Raw genomic sequence first — 19,270 nt, 5'->3', positions numbered from 1 at the left:
GACTCGTTAGCAGTTGCAGATCAGATGTTAATTGACCTGATTGCAATAAATGGACACTTGGGCACAAAAAAACAAGGGAAAAACCTAAGAAACGAGGGTTCCCTGTGTGAGCCCAGACTTGAAAGAAAAAGAGCGGATCCGTGCACCAATTCATGCTATTTACAAACAACGCCTTTGAAAGAGATTCATCCTTTAAAAAGAAGGAGAACGGAATATAGCCCATATCCGACCTTAACCTGCTCACAGAAAAGAAACCTGGCGCAAAACTGCCTCGAGAATACCCGGAGAGGCTCCATTGGGACTCTAGGCAATGATGCAGCAGAACCCCCCTCTTCGTCAGATTCCTCAGAGGAATCCACCACTGACTCTTCCTTCATTCAAAGAACATTTCCTAAAGTAAGGAGGCTGAAAGAAGGGAAGAGTCAGAAAAAGCCCAGCCCGCTTTTGGAGGTACAAAGGGAAAAGGCAGTAAACACGGCGCAAAACTTTGCAGAAAAGATTGCAAATGAATTAAGACCATACATAATGTCCGCAACAGGTATTTCGTTGGCCCCTTTAACAAAGCTGTATGAGCAGCTTCATGGCCTGACTGGCCCTTATGTTATCAAAAATGACGGAAATGGAAATGGACATGGTAGTATGGGAGCTTGAATTAAAAAATGAGAAACAAAAAACGAGGTCGCAAATAGAACGATCAAAGAGCAGTTAAGAAATAATGCTGAGCAAAAGAGACTATTTGCTGAACTAGCAAGAGAGGCAATGTCAATCTCGAAACAAACAAAATCCTCGGATAGCGCCAGAAAAAAGTGAAAGAAAAGAACAAGAGGGCGTATCCCACAAGGAGATAAAATCGTAAATGAATCGGTGAGAAACATAGAATGCACCCAAGGGTCCTGCGAAACTCGAAGGACCGCCGCCCCAAGACCAACAAACGGAAAAGAATGCGACCAAGAGGAAAATCCTGTTAAGTTAGTGGTAGACCTAACAAAGGATCTTGACCAACAAATCCTGACTCAGGGAAAAATCCTTTTAAAAGAAACAAGTACTGAGGAGGCTGCAATTGCCTCTACATCAAAAACGACAGACAGAGAAATAACAAACCCCAATCAAACTCTTAAAGAAGGTGACAAAGAGGCTGGCAAAGCAAGTGAACTATATGGAGTCTTTGAAAAGGAAAATAAAAACGAATTACCAGTGGAAGTAGGAATGAAGAAGGGAAAGTGTAAAAAGAAAACAAAGAACATGGTGCAAAACAAAAACAAGAACTCAACGTCAAGAGGTTCGTGCAAGTTTTTAAGGAACCTAAAAGTGCTGAACGGGACAATACTTACTGACCCAGTTGAAAATCGAGAGGCAATAAATGCAGAAGTGAAGAACAAAAGAAACAGTATTGCAAAGTCCCCACTGATGGTTGAAGAAACTCATGGGCCAATGAACAACAACGAAGAAGAATTAACTGCAGAGGAGCTACTGAATTTCTCAACATACGAAACCAATGAAGGAGAGGCCTTAGATCAGAGCCATAAAACACTGGATGCAGGAGCAGAGATAATGGAGGATTCCGATACAGAAGAATCCCGACCTCCAAATAAACCGAATGAAAATTCCGATACAGAAGAATCCCGACCTCCAAATAAACCAAATGAAAATTCGAATACAGAAGAATCCCGACCTCCAAATAAACCGAATGAAAAAAAAAAGATGGAATATTAGCAAAAAGAAGCTGTGTCTTCGTCTCACCGGTAAAGAATATGTTAAATCCACAGAATTCTGAAATGGGTCGGAAATCACCGACTGTACGGTTCATGACAATCGAGGAAAAGAGAAAAAAAAGTCTGAACTTGGAAGTGAGGCGAGAACCACAAGGGCAATTGAAATCTATTGCTATAAAAGACAATAAAAAAAGGAGTGAAAAAATGCGTGAGGAAGAAAATGGTCAAAAAGAAATCAACTACAGGCATGGAATGGAAAAGCAAAAAAGGAAGTTGAATGATCACTCTCAGTCCTGTGACACAACCATAATACTTACATAACGAAGCAGCATGAAGAAGGACGGGTTGGTCCTGAATAGGTATAATGTCATGCAAATATTACACCACATTCCTCACCTTAACTCAATATCCACAAATGATGTCAAGATAGTTGAATTTGTGGACGAGGAAATATTGGATAAGGTTCGGATTCATCTATATTCAAAGATCATAAAGGAAATATTACTAGAAAGTAGGTCAGAGATGCAGATTCTGGGATTCGACATACGAGAGGAGAACAAACCTGAGGGGAGATTGAGAGCGAAAGTCCCGAAAATACCAGGCGCTTATAGCAATAGAGAAAGTACTAAAGAGAAGAATGGGAAGAGGCCCGAAAATGAAGTTCAAAACAAAAGAGAGCTTGATGACTCATTGCCTGATGATCCAAGCCCAAGGAAACTTATAAAGATAACATTTGCAGTGAACAGGCAAGAAGCATTTCCGTCAAACAGTGAAAAAGTGCCAGCTGATGAAGGAGTAATCGACAAAGGTTGGTCATGGCTTCCAAGTGCTCTCCAAACGATCAAGGGATGAAAGCCCTGGAATAGCCTGCAGGTCCGGGAATACTAGGGGGCATGTTCACTTATTTGGTAAACCCTGGACCGAATTACTGGCTCTTGATATCACATGCCTACAAGAGACCTGGATGGTGAATGTGCCAAGCGTGGAAGGGTAGGAGATCGCTTTCAATCTGGCAATAAGGAATAAAAAAGGCTGTCCGATGGCCGGCCTTTTGACCCTTGTGAAACGAGGCAAGGGTCTATGCATCAAGAAAGCGACAAACATTAATTCTCATCTACAATTGACTTCAATAATATGTGATGAAGAAGGTGGAGCAAGAAATACGACTTTCCATATACTGAATACTTATTGGCATCACCAATTCATAGATAGAATATGCAACATCCTTGATGAACTAAAAACACAGAACCCAGGAGACGAGATAATAATATGCAGAGATTTAAATATGGACCTGATACAAGAGAGAGGAATGAAACATGTAAAGAACTGCCACAAGAATAATAAAAGTGACCTGGAGATTACATGGACTAAAGAAATGGAGATCAGACAGATGCGCATGCTAAATGGCTGCACAAAAGGAGACATTCCCCCAAAATCAACTTCTTGGGAGAGAGGATCACTAAACTCTATACTGGACTATTTCTACATAAGTGAGTCCCTAGCAATGAACACACACAGTTTAGAAGTAATAAGATCCCGAGAAAGTGACCACAATCTCGTTAAGATAAGCTGGGAGACAAAACAACTTGAAAAGCCCAAAAAGTGGTCTCCCGAAATAGAAATGACTCCGGGTCAAAATAGAGTAAGATTGAATAACAAAAACATCAAAGACTCCATCAATATAATGAAAGAACAAGACCAAATCCAAGTGTACTTGGAATATGACACACTTTTCCAGAAGTACTCAAAAACATGTAATACTGGTGGGAAGAACTGCTCCAAACTTCATGGTCCAAACATAGTAAAGAAAAAGAGAGAAATGAGGCAAAAAATAAGAGCTCTTGTGAGGATGTCCTCAAACGAAGTAAGGGAAAAGAAGAAAAAAGTAAAATTGCAATATAAGAACTGGATCAGAAGCCACAGATCCATAATGCAACAACAGGATGCAGAAACCATAATGGCAACACTGGCAAATAAATATTTGAGAGATTTTTGGAACATAATTAACAACGTAGGCGCTCCACAAGGGGCGTTAATAATAAATATGGTCCCAGGAACAACAACGGATTATGCACTACTCCAAGCTCTTCGAAAGACGAATGAACCAGAAAAAGGAGGTTTTGGCCCCCCTTCAAGCTGGGACTTTGAAATATCTAAAGAGGAGATTCAGGCAACAATAAAAAACATCAGCTCCTCGCGAGCGCCGGGGCCCGACGGGATAACAAACAAAATGCTGAAAGAACATCCGGAAGAATGGGTGGAATTTTGCTAAATACTTTTTTTTTTTGAAAATTGGTTTTATTGATTTTATACAAGGATATTGCAGTATTGAATACAAATATAACAAATTAACTTGGCAATTGCAAGGTGAGAGGAAAGGGAGGAAAGGGAGGGGGAAGGAGAGGGGGCGGGAGTAGGAAAAGGAGAAAGGAAGAAAGGGAGGAAAGAAGAAAATAAATTGTGTTACAGTTCCTCGTGGTACCAAATATCTTCGAGTTGACAACCGCCCACCTCCCCCCACCCTCCAACCCTGATGGTTACGGAAAACAACAGATCTTATCATAGTCCACAAAAGGATTTCATCAACTGCTTCGAATGCTAATACAACGATACTTCTTGTGACACACAGAATCTGAATTCAAATTACGGGCTAAACAGTATAATGGCGTTCAGTCATATCACATTGCACATTTGACATTTTACGAGATGTACTTGGCTTGAAACTCAGACCATTCGTCATCGATGGAGGTGCGGTTTCCATGGATGGCTGCTGTCAGTTTATCCATGTTGAAGATGTTTCGGGAGACGTTGATCCACTCGGCTTTCGTTGGTAAACTCGTTCTTTTCCATACGGTTGTAAGACAGGCCCTCGCTGCCAACAGGAGTCCATGTGTCATTTTGGGTACCTTAAACACTAGGCCTTCTGCCTCCACTAGGCTGAATAAGATCATGAGTGGTTGTTTCTCCCTCTCTTCCCCTTCAAGGTCTTTAATCCAACTGAGGACTTCGTCCCAATATGCTTGGACCGCCCTACACCCCCACCACATATGCCAGTAGTCAGCTTTCTGGCCGCAAACTCGCCAGCAAATTGGACTTACATCCTGGTACATTTTAGCTAGCCTAAGCGGGTCGTATTGCCATCTGTATAATAGCTTGATCCCATGCAATTTATACTGGCATGAGACAGAGGTTTTCGAGGTCCCTCTACATATCTTGAGCCATGTCTTTGGGGAGAGGTGCCTGCCGGGATCTGTTTCCCACTTGCATTTTAGAGTGGCTGAGGGAGTTGTGTTGACTTCTACCAATGCAGTGTACAGTCTCAAACGGGGTAAGATCCCTTTGTAAAGCTTCCCTCCACACCTCTCGAGTCATGACACCCTTTAATTTTAGATATTGGAACACTGAGAGTGGACCCAGTCCCAGGGCTTCTTCTAGTTCCTGGATGGTGATAAATGTGTTATTTCTCCCTAATTGTCCCGCCCTCTCCAGTCCTGCATCATACCACGAATCATAGCTGCCTGGATCTGGGACATCATCCCGAACACCCGGTGCCCATAAGTGTGTTAGGGGGAGGGCCATGTTGTGATCCCTGTCATCCCTTTGTTCGGTTTCCATATTGCCCATATAGTCCCGAGAATGGGATGGTTTTTAATGCTGTTGCGTAATAAGGGTCCCGGTACCCATAGCCATTTTGCCACAATGAATAGACGGAGGTGGTAGTTGTCTAGGCCTATCCATTGGGGTTCTTTCTGCTGTCTGATGTGTGGGATCAGCACTCGTAGTTGGGCAGCCCTATAGTATAGCTCTATGTCTGGGAGGCCTACCCCTCCATTATACTTCCGAAGGTGGAGTAGGGCAGCTGGGACTCTAGGATTTTCATTTTGCCACAGAAAGATGTGTAGGGCTTTTTAGTGGTCGCAAAGAATTCTTTAGGTAGTTGGATTGGGAGCATCTGAAATAGGTAGAGCAACTTTGGCAAGATGACCATTTTGATTGTGTTCAATCCACCCATCCATGAGATGGTGAGTCTTGTCCGCCTCTCAATGTCTTTTTGGATTGTATGTATTATCGGGGAAAAGTTGGCTTCAAATAGGCCACGCAGGTGTCGGGTCACATTGATGCCCATGTAGCGCAGCGTGGTGAGACTGATCTTCATCCCCAAAGGTGCAAATCGCTCCACCTCTGCATCTTTAGTTTTGTCAAGCGGGAGGAGGACCGATTTTCCTGTGTTAATCTTTAGACCTGCTAGTTGGCCGTATTCCTCGATTATTTCCATAGCTGCCGGTATCGAACTTAGGGTATTGGTTATATGCAGGAGGATGTCATCCACATATAGAGCCAATTTATATTCCTGGTCCTCTGCCGGGATTCCCTCCACCCTTTTGTGAAGCCTTAGCCTCTGCACGAGCTGTTCAAGGGATAATACAAATAGTATGGCGGACAAAGGGCAGCCCTTCCTGGTTCCCCTCTCCAGTGAAAACCATCTTGAGTAACCACCGTTCACTGCCACAGAGGTCTTGGGGGATGAGTAAACTGCTTTGATTGCGCGGCGGAGTTTGGGTCCGAGACCAATCCAGACCAGAACCCTTTCCAAAAACCCCCAGTCCACTCTGTCGAAAGCCTTTTCGGCGTCGAGTGATAGGAGAGTTGGGTCGTCGTTCTTCCCTTGTGCCTCATATATCAAATGCAGGCTTTTCCTCATCGTGTCCGCTCCCTTTCTACCCCTCACAAAGCCGACTCGGTCTGAGTGTATTAACTTTGTCAGGTGTGTTTCTAACCTGGCCGCTATTACTTTGGTGTATATTTTAGCGTCTATGTTGAGGAGTGATATATGGCGATACGACCCGCAGTATTTTGAGTCTCTGTCCTCTTTAGGAATGACCGTTAGAAGGACCTGGGCAAACGAAGGGGGTGCCTGGCCTGTCTCAAAGATATCGTTGAATAGGGTCACCAGGAAGGGGGTAAGAAATGCAGTGAACGTTTTGTAGAAGCCGGGAGTAAAGCCATCATCTCCCGGTGCCTTCCCCAGTTTAAGACGTTTGATGGCATCTGAGACTTAGTCGCCCGTGACTGGTGCGTCGAGGGCTTCAACTTCGGAGTGTGAGAGCACGCAGAGGCCAGTCTCTTTGAGGTAAGTGTCTATGCTCCCTAGTGGGGGAGGTGGGTTAATGGTGTATAGGTCTTCATAAAAGAAGGTGAATGCTTCTTGTATTCCTTCTGGGGAAGATTCTATTGTGTCTATAAAGGTACCAGCTGTCCTCTCTATCGTGTCTACCCATCTTTGTGCTCGTTGTGCTCGAAGCCGCACCGCAAGGAGGACATCGGCTTTGTCCCCCTTTTCATAATACTTTCGTTTGAAATATTGTAGGGTCTGGGTAACTTTGCCTATTTCAAGGGTTTTAAGCTCCTCTCTAAGGTCTTTGGCTTCAGCAAGATGTACAGTTCTGCTTTGTGAGGATGTTTGTGCCAAGGTCTCTGCCGTGTGTAGTTTCTTTCTGATGGTAGTTTCTATTAAGGTGCGTTCCCTCTTTTTTCTGGCACCTTCTCTAATCAGAATCCCTCGCCAAGTGGCCTTAGCTGCTTCCCACACGTTCACTTTTGCAACTTCACCCGTGTCGTTAGTTATAAAGAATTGCTTGATTTCATTTTCTAATTCTTCCCTGAAGACTATGTCAGACCATAATGATTCATTGCATCTCCACTTAGTGTTACATGGGGCAAAGCCATCCCAGTTTAGGTCTACCACAACCATATGATGGTCTGACCACACAATGGGACATATGTCTGCGGTCTGGAGTATGTTCATTAGGCCCTCAGAGAGGAATACATGATCTATTCTTGTGAGCGTGTCACGAGGGATGGAGCAGAAGGTGAATCCTTTGTCCGTTGGATGGAGGTGGCGCCAACTGTCAGAGGGGCCATATAGGGCAAGTGATATTTTGATGTCTGCATACTCATTTATCTGGAGAGGTTGGGAGGTGTCTCATGGGGTTTGCCTATCCATGCCACTATTCATCCAGGTATTAAAATCGCCCCCAAGTATCGTGTGACCTTGTGATCTGTTAAACAGCCATTCAGTCATTTTGAGGAGGAAACTTTTTTGACCTTGGTTAGGTGAGTAAATTGTAGCTAAGGTTATAATCGTGTCCTGAATGGATCCCACTACTGCCAGGGCTCTACCCTCTGTGTCAGACCAGGAATTTAGGATCTTCATGCAGAGGTCCTTACAGATCAGGATCCCAAACCCTGCCCTTTTCAAAACACCTGAACTCCAGAATGTATGCCCCACCAAGCTGCTGGAAATCCTTCTCTCGTCCCCCTTCTGATATTTAGTTTCCTACAGGAACATGATATCTATATTGGACCTCTTAAATTCTCTCACCACTATGGAGCGTTTTGTGGGGGAATTCAGGCCTTTCACATTAAGTGTGCATATACGTAATTTGGGAGTTCTAGACATTGTTGCCATTGTTATTTTCATGTAGAGGGTTGCCCAGTAAGTATATCTGTTTTGTTCTCATATCTCTAGATACCAGCTGTGTGTCTGATGTTTTGCGAGTGTGCCGGACCTTGTGTAGTCTGATGTGACCGGTACATATTCCGGATGCTCTGCAGTCTATGGAATCAATGATGTCTCCATCCCCTTTCCCCGTTCATGTTGCTCCGTTCCCTTTGCCCCAGTGTCCCCAATGGCTTGTACTTCACCACCCTCCCCACCCCTCCATCCACACGGTGTCCGATTCGGCTGGGTTATATTCACCCGGTCGTTCTCGGACCACCAGCGGGAACCGTACAACGAACGGTCCCATCTGTATAATAGTACTGCTTAACAATGAGCCCCCAACTTCCCCCCAATATTCTAAAAGCTTGTTAACAACCTAAACTATATTTCAAACTTAAGATCTTGTTTGTGCGAGCCCGGCATCGGGCTTCCGCAAAGTCAGCTCATGGGCAATTTTTGCCATTGTGGTAGTTTCCTTCGTATTGCCACATTTCTGTGTCCCATACTATTCTGGACGGCCCACAAGCCCCAGCCTTCTCCCCTCTCCCGAGCGCCGATAAGAAGGTGCATTAATTCTTGTCATATAAGTGTGAACATACCCTCGACAGGTTCTTGGGTATATCATCTGCTTCAGTGTGGGCAGGGTAAGGGGGGTTGAGTCTCACCTTTGTCCGACGTCTTTGGTGTATATTGATCTGTAGTTGGGGATGGCCTTCAGGCGGTTAAAGGTCCATCTTCGGGTGCACCTCTGGAAAAGAAACGGAGAGATCCGGGCGAGTTCAGCGTTCAGTGCCTGTGGGAGTTGTTTATCCGCCTATATTTCCTGGAGCCAAACATCTTCTTCCTCTGCGGGCCCTTGGGGTGCTAATCCTTGGCCTCCGGCCTTTTTTCACTCTGCGTCGGCACCTCCTCATAGGTCTCCAACAGGTCGGCAAAACAGTTCCGAATGTCCTTTTCAGAGATTAGCTTTATGGCGTAGCCTTCCCACTCGAAAGTGAGTGAGAAGGGGTACCCCCAGCGGTATCTCACATCTTTCTCTTTCAGCATTTTGGTGAGAGGGAGACATTTTCTTCTCATTGCCAATGTAAGGGAGGATAGGTCTTGGTAGATGGAGATGTTCGCGGTGCCCAACATCACTTGTGGGGTACGTCTGGCTTTTTCCAGGACCCTGGCTTTGTCTGCGTAATTATTTTTTTTATTTTATTTTTATTTTATTTATTTGTATTGCGCCGGTAGCTTGCAAGCTTCGGGGTGCAGAGACAGGAACACGAGAGACAAGTGACAGATAACATACACAAAGCACAAGACAGATATAGAAGATATAGAACTGGGCAGGAAGTAATTATATGTTTTACTTAAAGATGTAAGTTTTCAATTGTTTTCGGAAGCGTTGGTAGTTGGCTTCCATCCTTATCTGGCCCGGGAGGTTGTTCCAGAGGCCTGCTACAGTGACAGGGAAGGATTTGCCCGCTCCGTTTTTGAGTCTGAAAGGGGCTGTCATAATCAGTCCTTGTTCGGCTGATCTTAGCTCTCTGGAGGGCTTATATGGGATGACTTTACTTCTCATGTGAGCTGGAGCTTTGCCATATATACATCTGTGTGTAAGCGTGAGCGACTTAAATTGGACCCTTTCTTCGATTTTTAACCAGTGTAGTTCTTTCCTGGCTTTGCTAATGTGCTGGTTCCTAGATATTTGTTTGATGATTCTCACTGCATTGTTTTGCATCGTGCGAGCACCATTTTGGGACCTCCTGGTTTTCCACCGGCTCTATGAACACAATCAATTTTGGGCTTGTCTACCGAGTCATCGTTGAATAACAGCTTCATTATGGTATGCATAGTTCTCTTCAAGTCTGTCTCCGTTTCGCCTTTGTTTTCTGGAATTCCAAAAATGCGTATATTATTGCGCCGCTCCCTATTTTCCAAGTCATCAACCTTTAGGCGAAACTCCTCTTCTCTAGCCTCGAGTCCCGCAATTCGTACTTCCATTTGGGTCTCTAGAATGTTCAAGGATGTCTGATTATGCTCGACCTCTTCAAGTCTGTCCTCAATCTTATCAATCCTCTGGGTGATTTTATCGATCTTGCCACCAATATCTGCTCTCATACTGCGCAGCGCATTTCAGTGAGAATATAGGCAACATCTGCTTTGGTCGAGGCTGCTTTGGATTTCTGTGTTGTCATTGTAGTGGCTCCAAGAGGGCAGTAGCTGTCTTGTGATGGTGTAAAGTGGTATGGGGCCAGTCTTTCTCTGACGCTCATGTGGTGGTTTATGAGGTATGAGGACAAGCGGGATCTTTCGAGGTGTGATGGGGCAGGGTGGTGGGGCCTGTCCCTGACACCCGAGCACCCTGTCAGGTGGGGCTCACTGGTCAGAGGGAGTGGGGCTTCTGTTATACGTTGTTTTTCGGGATTCACCCTCCTTACCCTGCAGGGGCTCCCCCAATCGTTTGGTAGATGGAAGAGCGGTTAAAGCAACGTTCGGACAAGGGCACATGCCCTGCAACACAGGGGCCCAGCTCTCAGTGACGTCCTTTCAAGTGGAAAGTCTGGGCCTCAAGATTTTGCAGCTGTGTTTGAGAAAGAGTGGAATATGGTCTGCTGCCTGATCCAGATCTTGTAGGTTGCCGGTGCCTCTCAACTTCTGGCTGTGGCACCTCAGACGGTAGCTTTCTGGGCACCGAGTCTCTGCACCAACCGTGTTGTGGGAAAGTCTCCTGTGCGGAAGGGCGGTGGTGTAAGCTTCCCTTGGTCGTCACCCCCAAGGCCTCAGCCAGGTCCCCTGCAGACGTTGCTTAAAGGATCTGCCTGTGGGTAAATCAATAAGCCTTGCGAGGCATACAGGACTGGCCCAGGGGGGACTATCTTGCGCTGGATCTAAGCAGGTGCTCCCGTGTCAGCAGGATCAACGAGGCTCGTCGGGCCTAGGCGTGCTGGCAAACAAGGAGCCCGCGGTAAGCCTCGCAACGGAGGGGGCCAATAATGTTAGTTGGCGAGGCGGGGTCTCCAGTCGGCCGCACCCTGCTCCATTCGTACCTTCTTTGCGCTGATTGCTGAAGTTCCTGGGTGCCCTCGGGATCCGGGCCACAGCGTTATCGAGTGGCGTCCTCGCGCCTTATTGTCCGTGTGGGCTGCTCTCCGCGGATGGGCCTCTGGGGGTGCGGGTATGTCGGTGACGGGTCTGGCAGGCTGCTCGCAGGTGGGGTGTCGAGGGGAGGTCGCCGACCCAGGGCGGGAAGCGGCAGCCGTGGGCCTCACTTGATTTTAGCTGCGTAGGTTCCTCTCTGGGCTTCACAAGGCTGTAAATCTGCGAAAACACCTCTGTTTTTCATTGCATTTTTTCCGGGGTGTGCTGTGCGCTTTCAGGCATCTGATCCGCTCGATTGATCCATCTGGGGGGGTCCAATAGTGGGGGCTCATGCCACTTTGGCGGACCTCGGTGCGGAGCTCACGCGGAGGAGCTTGCCATCTGTGCACCCCCTGGTGGCCAGTTGAAATCCACAGTGAAAGCAGATCGAGGAAAATGAAATGATATTTTATTCATATCGCGCTCATACACAAGTGTTTCAGAGCGCTACAAGGCAAGGAAGGGGAACAGGGGAGAAGAACAAAAACTACGATCTTACTGGGCCCAGTGCCATTGAGAACGTGCAAGTGCATGGGAAAGGGAAAAGGGGGAAAGTGCATGGAAGGGGGAGAGGTGGAAAGTGCGGAACAGAGGAGAGAACAGAATAAATAAAGTCAAATAAATAAAGGTGGTAGTGCAGCCAGCAAGTGGCAAGTGCTAGGTTAAGCAGATAGGGTGTATCTGATAAGTGCAGAAGAGAAGTGGGTGGGGGACTGTATGGGTACAGAAACAGACCCCAGTGCAGGGGGTGGCCAGGAGGCAGTGCAGGAGGGAGGCAGGGTGAGCAGGTACATGCATCCGAAGGACAGATGGTAGCCAGGTGCACGGTGCCAGGAGAGAGCAGATCAGCAGGGGAGAGGGAGGCAAAGGCAAAAGCAAAGAGGAGGGTCTTGAGTGCTTCCGGAACCGGAGATGGTTCCCCACAAGTTTCAAGGTGGTCGGGAGGCTGTTCCAAAGGGAGGCTTCAGCCGGGTATTCGCGGAGAGTGAGACCGCAGCCTTCCACTAAGATGAGGGGCTTCGACCTGCATGGAATTTATCAGCGAACTCTGAGCTAAATGTTGATTGTCTAATCCAAATAGGGGAGGGATGTGGTGTAAAGGAGATTGAGGAGTCATGGCGTATCACGGCACGACGCTGCGAAAAGAATCAAGTAAGCACGGCCCTAGCAAACAGGACCGGGGCGAATAACCCAGAAGAGCACTGTGCCTTATTTCTCCGTGGTGCTGAGCATAGGCCTGGCCTGGCGCCACTTCACATCTGCTTTGATTGAATGTGTGCTTTGAAGAACAGTCTTAGCACGGAAGCAGTGATGATGTCAGAGTTCTAATTTTCGGGAACCATTAGAGGAGTAAATGGAGTCAGTTTCTGCACCTGTGTCACGAGGAACAATGCTCTGAGTGAAGGGGGTGCGCCTCCATTCTGCACCTCCTCGCACGGCCTCCTGCTGCAAGCCTCATTGTTCTCAAAATGGCGCCCGCCTGCCATTAGTGGCGCGTGCTCGAGCCACGCCTCCTTTGTTCACAGGGCAGCTTGATGGCTCTGGCTTTGTGGTGAGGCGTCAGGTGTTACCTACAGTTTTAGCTTAACCCGGGAGCTCGGTGCTGTACAATTATGGCATTCATGAATGGATTTGCATAAATGTATGCCCTGCGAACACATGGCCTCCATAGTAACACTGGTGGCATGTGCATTGTCCGGGTGCATGCATTGTGTAGGGAACCTTGCGCTCCCTATCTAATCGCGCTGAAGTGTGCAGTGGAGCAAAGGCAGACCAGGCGCAGCCCCCACCCAGAAATGCTGGGTTACGTTGACTTGGCCTGGCTGACCCACAGAGCCGAGAACAGGCCACAGACAAGCAATGGCGCCTGTGTCTTCACAAAAGGCCCTGCAATGCCTTTCATTGCTAGCACCTGTATGTTTCCACATACATTTTTAGGCAATTGAAATTGTGATGGGGTGTTAGTACTTGCATTTCGGGGAAGTGATTGAAAGGATAGGGGGACAGTAGACAGCACATTCTCGCATCAGTCCTTAAGCGTCCGGTTTCAGACATGAAGGAGAGAGTTAACTGCTTGGAACATTGAAGCTGCACCAGAATAGTCTCATTAGAATGCGCAAAGAAGTTTGATGCCCCCATACAAGTAAATGTGTCCCTCCCCCGCAGTCTCTGTTGTTATCACTTTTCCCAACATTTGAAGGTTAATCCCCCAACCCCCCTGAAATTGTAATCTAGTTGCACACCTGCTCTAAGGCACAAAACAAAGCACCCAAAACCCGAGGCTGGACAGTCAGGAGTGGAGGGAGAGGAGGAATGGAGTCCTAAAGAAAGTGGGGGGACACTTATTAGCCCAGAGAAAAGAAGTTAAAGCCGGGATCACACACTTTGGTTAAGTGGAGAAGCCGGGATTTGTGTGTAGTCTGCAATTCAGGAACTGAACACATCTCTTCCCAGATATGATTGGTAAAAATGTTGTTTGTAAAAGGTATCTATGAAACTTTTGTTTGAAAACGCCATCTGACTGTGGAAGGCATTGCAAACATTTGGTGATTGTGGCTTTGTACCTGAAGTTAGCTGCTGTTTTTGCAGGCGTTTCCCAATTATGTTTTATTGTGTATATATATGGCCATATTGTCCAAACTAGCAATATGCTTTTATTTCAGGAGCTACAGATGAGGATTATCTTGGCTGTCAAAAGAAATAAACTCCAAACAGGTTCCAAGGATGTCATGTCAGGGCAGGGATTGGCCGCCCTGGGGCAGTCTGGGTAAGTTGTGTCTACTGGAGGATTGCCTAATAGTGCAATACAGCCTATTTACCCAGGGGGTCTTGAGGCAGGGAAACAAGCATTTTTCAGGTCTTTAAATGTTAACAAAATTAACAGGGCTCAAGTCCTAAAAAAAGCGGGAGCATGGGGGGTGGGCTCAAGAATATATGCATAGGTGCGGTGTACATGGGCCAGAGGGTGTAGATGCACCTTTTATAAACAATACCTTTTCCCTATTACAAACAATATTTCTACCAATCATATCTTGGAAGAGATGTGTTCAGTTCCTGAACTGCAGACTGCACACAAATCCCGGCTTCTCCACTTAAACAATCCTTGCCATCCTCATCTAAATCTCTGGTTGTGGCAGGGTTTCTTTCTCCTCTCCTGCTGGGTTGGTTCAGGCTTGGTGATGTGTTAGCATGCATCTTGCAAAATTAGAAACTGCTGCTCACTTCAAAATTGGAAAGGAGCCTCAGTAATGGACCACCTGACCTTTGATTGGAGGGTGTGGCCAGGCCAAATTAGCTTTGCGGGTGTAGTAGGGGATTGTATAGCAGCATGCTGCAAAGACAACTCAGCAGGTTAAGTGACTCTTGCTGATATATGTTTAGACCTTCCTGTAAATCATATGGCTTTTTTCTATTCCTGCTGTAAACTGTGTTGTCAAATGTGTTGTTTCGACCTGGAGGTGGGCACAGCTCCGTCGTGTCACTCAGTGTGGGCATCTTTGCCCCGTAGCAAAAATCAAAATTTGTCACCCATTATTATATGGACAGCAAGTGAACATATCTTAAAGTGCACAATATACACATTCAGTTCAATTGACCTTTCCCTTTAGAAGAAAGTGCACAAGAGCATTTGCCTTTCAAAAAAAGGTAAACACTGGAAAAACAAACCGAGAGAGGAGAACTTCCAATAACTATGCTGGCAAACTATAAAAGGTGGCCACCTTTTAAACCCACCAATGTATAATGAAATATTCCAAGGAAAACAAAATCCAAACAGAAGACGTGTGCTTTGATGACACTATTAAGTGTTCTTGTGGGTAAGCGTCTGCATTGGAAACATGGCAGCCTGAGGTGAAAGCCTAGTAGCCAAACACTTGAGTGAGCAAGCTTCTTTTAACGCTGGCCTCAAAAACACCTAAAAGGGGTTGTTTCCAGCACCCGAAAAAAGTGGACGGACACTGCCCACCCACATGTATCCTCGACTTGTACCCTGAAAATCAGCACAGGGACAGAGAAAATAACCTGTCCAGTTTCCAGGATTGCAACCTCTCTTGCCACTTCCTGGGCATATAGTCATGACTCACTTGCCCTCTCATCCTTACCCTTCCCACCCCCACATTTGGCTTGCGAGAATACTCCAGAACTTGAAAAGTGCACAAACCATGGTAAACTATTCATACCAATTTAGAAATCCTCATAGAAATATGCTAGTCAAAAAGTTTACAATTGTGGCATTATTCCCCCCCCCAACCTTGAATGGAAGACTACACATACCAGAATGCAATTCAGGCAAAGGCAAAAAAAGGCCTGTGGAATTTGAAAATGTGTTAGGCAGAATCCAGTGCAGTTCCCTTAGGGAGCACTACACCAGATTAGACTACAGGTAAGAGCAATAAATCCCCTTTTGGTATCAGTCTGTACCACAAAGATTTAGTTGTGGCTGAGCAGTCAGACTTATCTCAAGAGGGAGATGAACAGTATTCAGGGTTTACACAATAGGTATCACACTACTTTGGAACAAGGATACACTGACCAAAGCTATGTATCAAAAAGAGAATATATTTATTTTATACACATCTAGTTCAACACATAAATCACAGATGATAAAGTAAGTTAAATTCAGTCAAGGAAAGTATATACAACTCCCTATTCAATTGTAGACAAGTTTGCGGTAGAGTGAAAACTGAGCAAAACAGCACAGTGAAAACCACTACAAATGGCACTCTATCAATTTAACGAAAGGGAGGGAAAGCACAAGTGAACCCGAAATATCTTCAGACACTCCCTAGCAACACTTCCCTGAAGTTTTGTGAACAAGTAATGCACAGTGACACTTTAGCAGAAAGATAAGTGAATGAAAAATGAGCAAAATGGCACTCCACAAGTTAAAACAGTAGGAAGGGAGAGGAGTTTATAAGATTCAGGTGCATCAACACATTTCTTATTGAAAATCAATCTAGTGAGAGCAGATCACAAATCAGCCAGAGTCAAGGGGCCAGAGTCAGTGGTACAGGACCAAGAGCTTAGGAGCAAAAATGTTCTTGTAGCTGCAGTCAAGTCTTTGGTAAACGAATATTGAAAAGGCAGATGCGATGGGAAAGACAATGTTAAGAGCGAGGGCGGCCAACCAAACAAGTAGATAAAGGATTTAAAACACCTTTAGGGCTACCACGGGAAAAGGGAGGCCGGGCGGAACTATGTACCTTATACGTGAAGAAGTGGCTCCTGCGGTGGCGGTTGTTTCTGATAGTTCCTGCAGTTCAAGGGATCCAGCGGAGGAAGAGAGGCTCTCATCGTGGAGGAAGGTTCGAGTCACTGCACTACCCAGGGATGAAACCAGCCACGGTGCTGCCAAACGAAGTTTAAAAGGTACGCTCCTTTTAATCTAGGTTAATTTTCGAGGGGGTACGCTAAAGTCCCTCTCTCTAAAGTTTCTGGCTGGTGGCAGTAGTTACTACCGTAAACATTCGACCGCGAATATTTCCCTATGTGGAAATCCTCAGCAGTACACTGCTAGCAGAGTAAGTGCTGCCGTAAGAATTCCCAGTAGACGAAACGAAGAACAAGGAGAAAGATAAGCACAGAAGGCTAGAAGAGAGTAAGAAGGAAAGTAGATAAGAAAACTAGACCCGACTTACCAGATTCAGTATAGAACACGAAGGAATAGGTTGGAACGCGAAGCGTTGCAGGAGAGGCGGGGTCAAAGCGGAACTGCAAACACGGAACGGCGAGGATGCCAAAAGCTAAGCAAGTAAGTAGGAAAACAGAACGGCAGAAAGCCGAAAGTGTACAGCGAAAGAAGAAACAAAGGAAGGGAGCTAGAAGGGAACCCTGAAAGGCTCCGGGAAGCAAGGAGTATTAGGAAGGCAAAAGTGAAGGCTGCTAACGGGGGTTAGCCGCGGAGCGAATATCATAAAGCAGATACAACGCACCGCTAGGAGGGCGGAGCCTAGCTATATACTCCTGGCGGCCATGTTGGTTGAGGACTAGACTGCGGCCACCGACAATGAACAGCAGAAACCTTCCTTTCTGCCAAAGTTTCCACGGTTGAGTCCTGACAAAAGAGGCCATTCAGTGGCCTGATTCCTCAGCAGCCGAGTGAATCTAGCACCAGTGAAAAGAGGCCACTCAGTGGCCTAATACCCCTGCAGCAGACTGATTGTAGCACTAGTGAAAAGTGGCCACTCAGTAACCTGATACCTCTGCAACAGAGTAATTCTAGCACCAGTGAAAAGAGGCCAATAAGTGGCCTGATACCTCTGCAGTAGAGTGATTCTTGCTCTAGTGAAGGGAGGCCACTCAGTGGCCTGATACCCCTGCAGCAGACTGACTCTGCTGCAGAGGTATCAGGCCACGGAATGGCCTCACTTCACTAGTGCTAGAATCACTCTGCTGCAGAGGTATCAGGCCACTGAGTGGCCTCACTTCACTAGTGCTAGAATCACTCTGCTGCAGAGGTATCAGGCCACTGAGTGGCCTCACTTCATTAGCACTAGAATCACTCTGCTGGAGGGGTATCAGGCCCCTGAAGGACCTCACTTCACTAGTGCTAGAATCACTCTGCTGCAGAGGTATCAGGCCACTAAGTGGCCTCTTTCACTGGTTCTAGAATCACTCCACTGCAGAGGTATCAGGTCACTGAGTGGCCTCTTTTCACTGATGCTAGATTCACTCCACTGCAGAGGTATCAGGTCACTGTGTGGCCTCTTTTCACCAGTCAGTGTCCTTATACCGTTGCAGTAGAGTGGGTCTAGCATCAGTGAAGAAAGGAAACTGTGTTCTTATACCTCTGCAGTAGGGTGAGTCTAGCATCAGTGAAGAAAGGCCAGTCAGTGCCCTTATACCTCTGCAGTAGAGGGAGTCTAGCATCAGCGAAGAAAGGCCACTTAGTGTCCTTATACCTCTGCAGTAGGGTGAGCCTAGCATCAGCGAAGAAAAGCCAGTCAGTCGCCTTATACCTCTGCAGTAGAATGAGTCTAGCATCAGCGAAGAAAGGCCAGTCAGTGTCCTTATACAGTTGCAGTAGAGTGGGTCTAGCATCAGTGAAGAAAGGAAACTGCGTTCTTATACCTCTGAAATAGAGTGAGTATAGCATCAGTGAAGAAAGGCCAGTCAGTGACCTTATACCTCTGCAGTAGGGTGAGTCTAGCATCAGTGAAGAAAGGCCAGTCAGTGCCCTTATACCTCTGCAGTAGAGGGAGTCTAGCATCAGCGAAGAAAGGCCACTTAGTGTCCTTATACCTCTGCAGTAGGGTGAGCCTAGCATCAGCGAAGAAAAGCCAGTCAGTCGCCTTATACCTCTGCAGTAGAATGAGTCTAGCATCAGCGAAGAAAGGCCAGTCAGTGTCCTTATACCGTTGCAGTAGAGTGGGTCTAGTATCAGTGAAGAAAGGCCAGTCAGTGTCTTTATACCTCTGCAGTAGAATGAATCTAGCATCAGTGAAGAAATGGCACTCAGTGTCCTTATACCTCTGCAGAGAGGTGAGTCAAGCGTCAGTGAAGAAATGCCAGTTAGTGTCCTTGTACCTCTGCAGTAGAGTGAGTCTAGCATCAGTGTAGAAAGGCTTGTCAGTGCCCTTATATCTCTGCAGTAGAGTGAGTCCAGCATCAGTGAAGAAAGGGCATTCAGTGTCCTTATACCTTTGCAGTAGAGTGAGTCTCGTATCAGTGAAGAAAGGCCAGTCAGTGTCCTTAAAACTCTGGAGTAGAGTGAGTCTAGCATCAGTGAAGAAAGGACAGTCAGTGTCCTTAAACCTCTGGACTAGAGTGAGCCTAGCATCAGTGAAGAGTGGCTATACAGTGTCCTTATACCTCTGCACTAGAGGAGTCTAGTATCAGTGAAGAGTCAGCACTCAGTGGCCTTATACTGCCGCAGCAGACTCATTCTAGCATCAGTGTCGAGATGGCACTCAGTGGCCTTATACCTCTACAG

This window comes from Ambystoma mexicanum, chromosome 9, assembly GCF_040938575.1.
Source record: "Ambystoma mexicanum isolate Mex_15411 chromosome 9, UKY_AmexF1_1, whole genome shotgun sequence".
NCBI lineage: Eukaryota > Metazoa > Chordata > Amphibia > Caudata > Ambystomatidae > Ambystoma > Ambystoma mexicanum.
The sequence above is the reverse complement of the archived record's forward strand: the minus strand, read 5'-3'. Positions refer to the sequence as shown.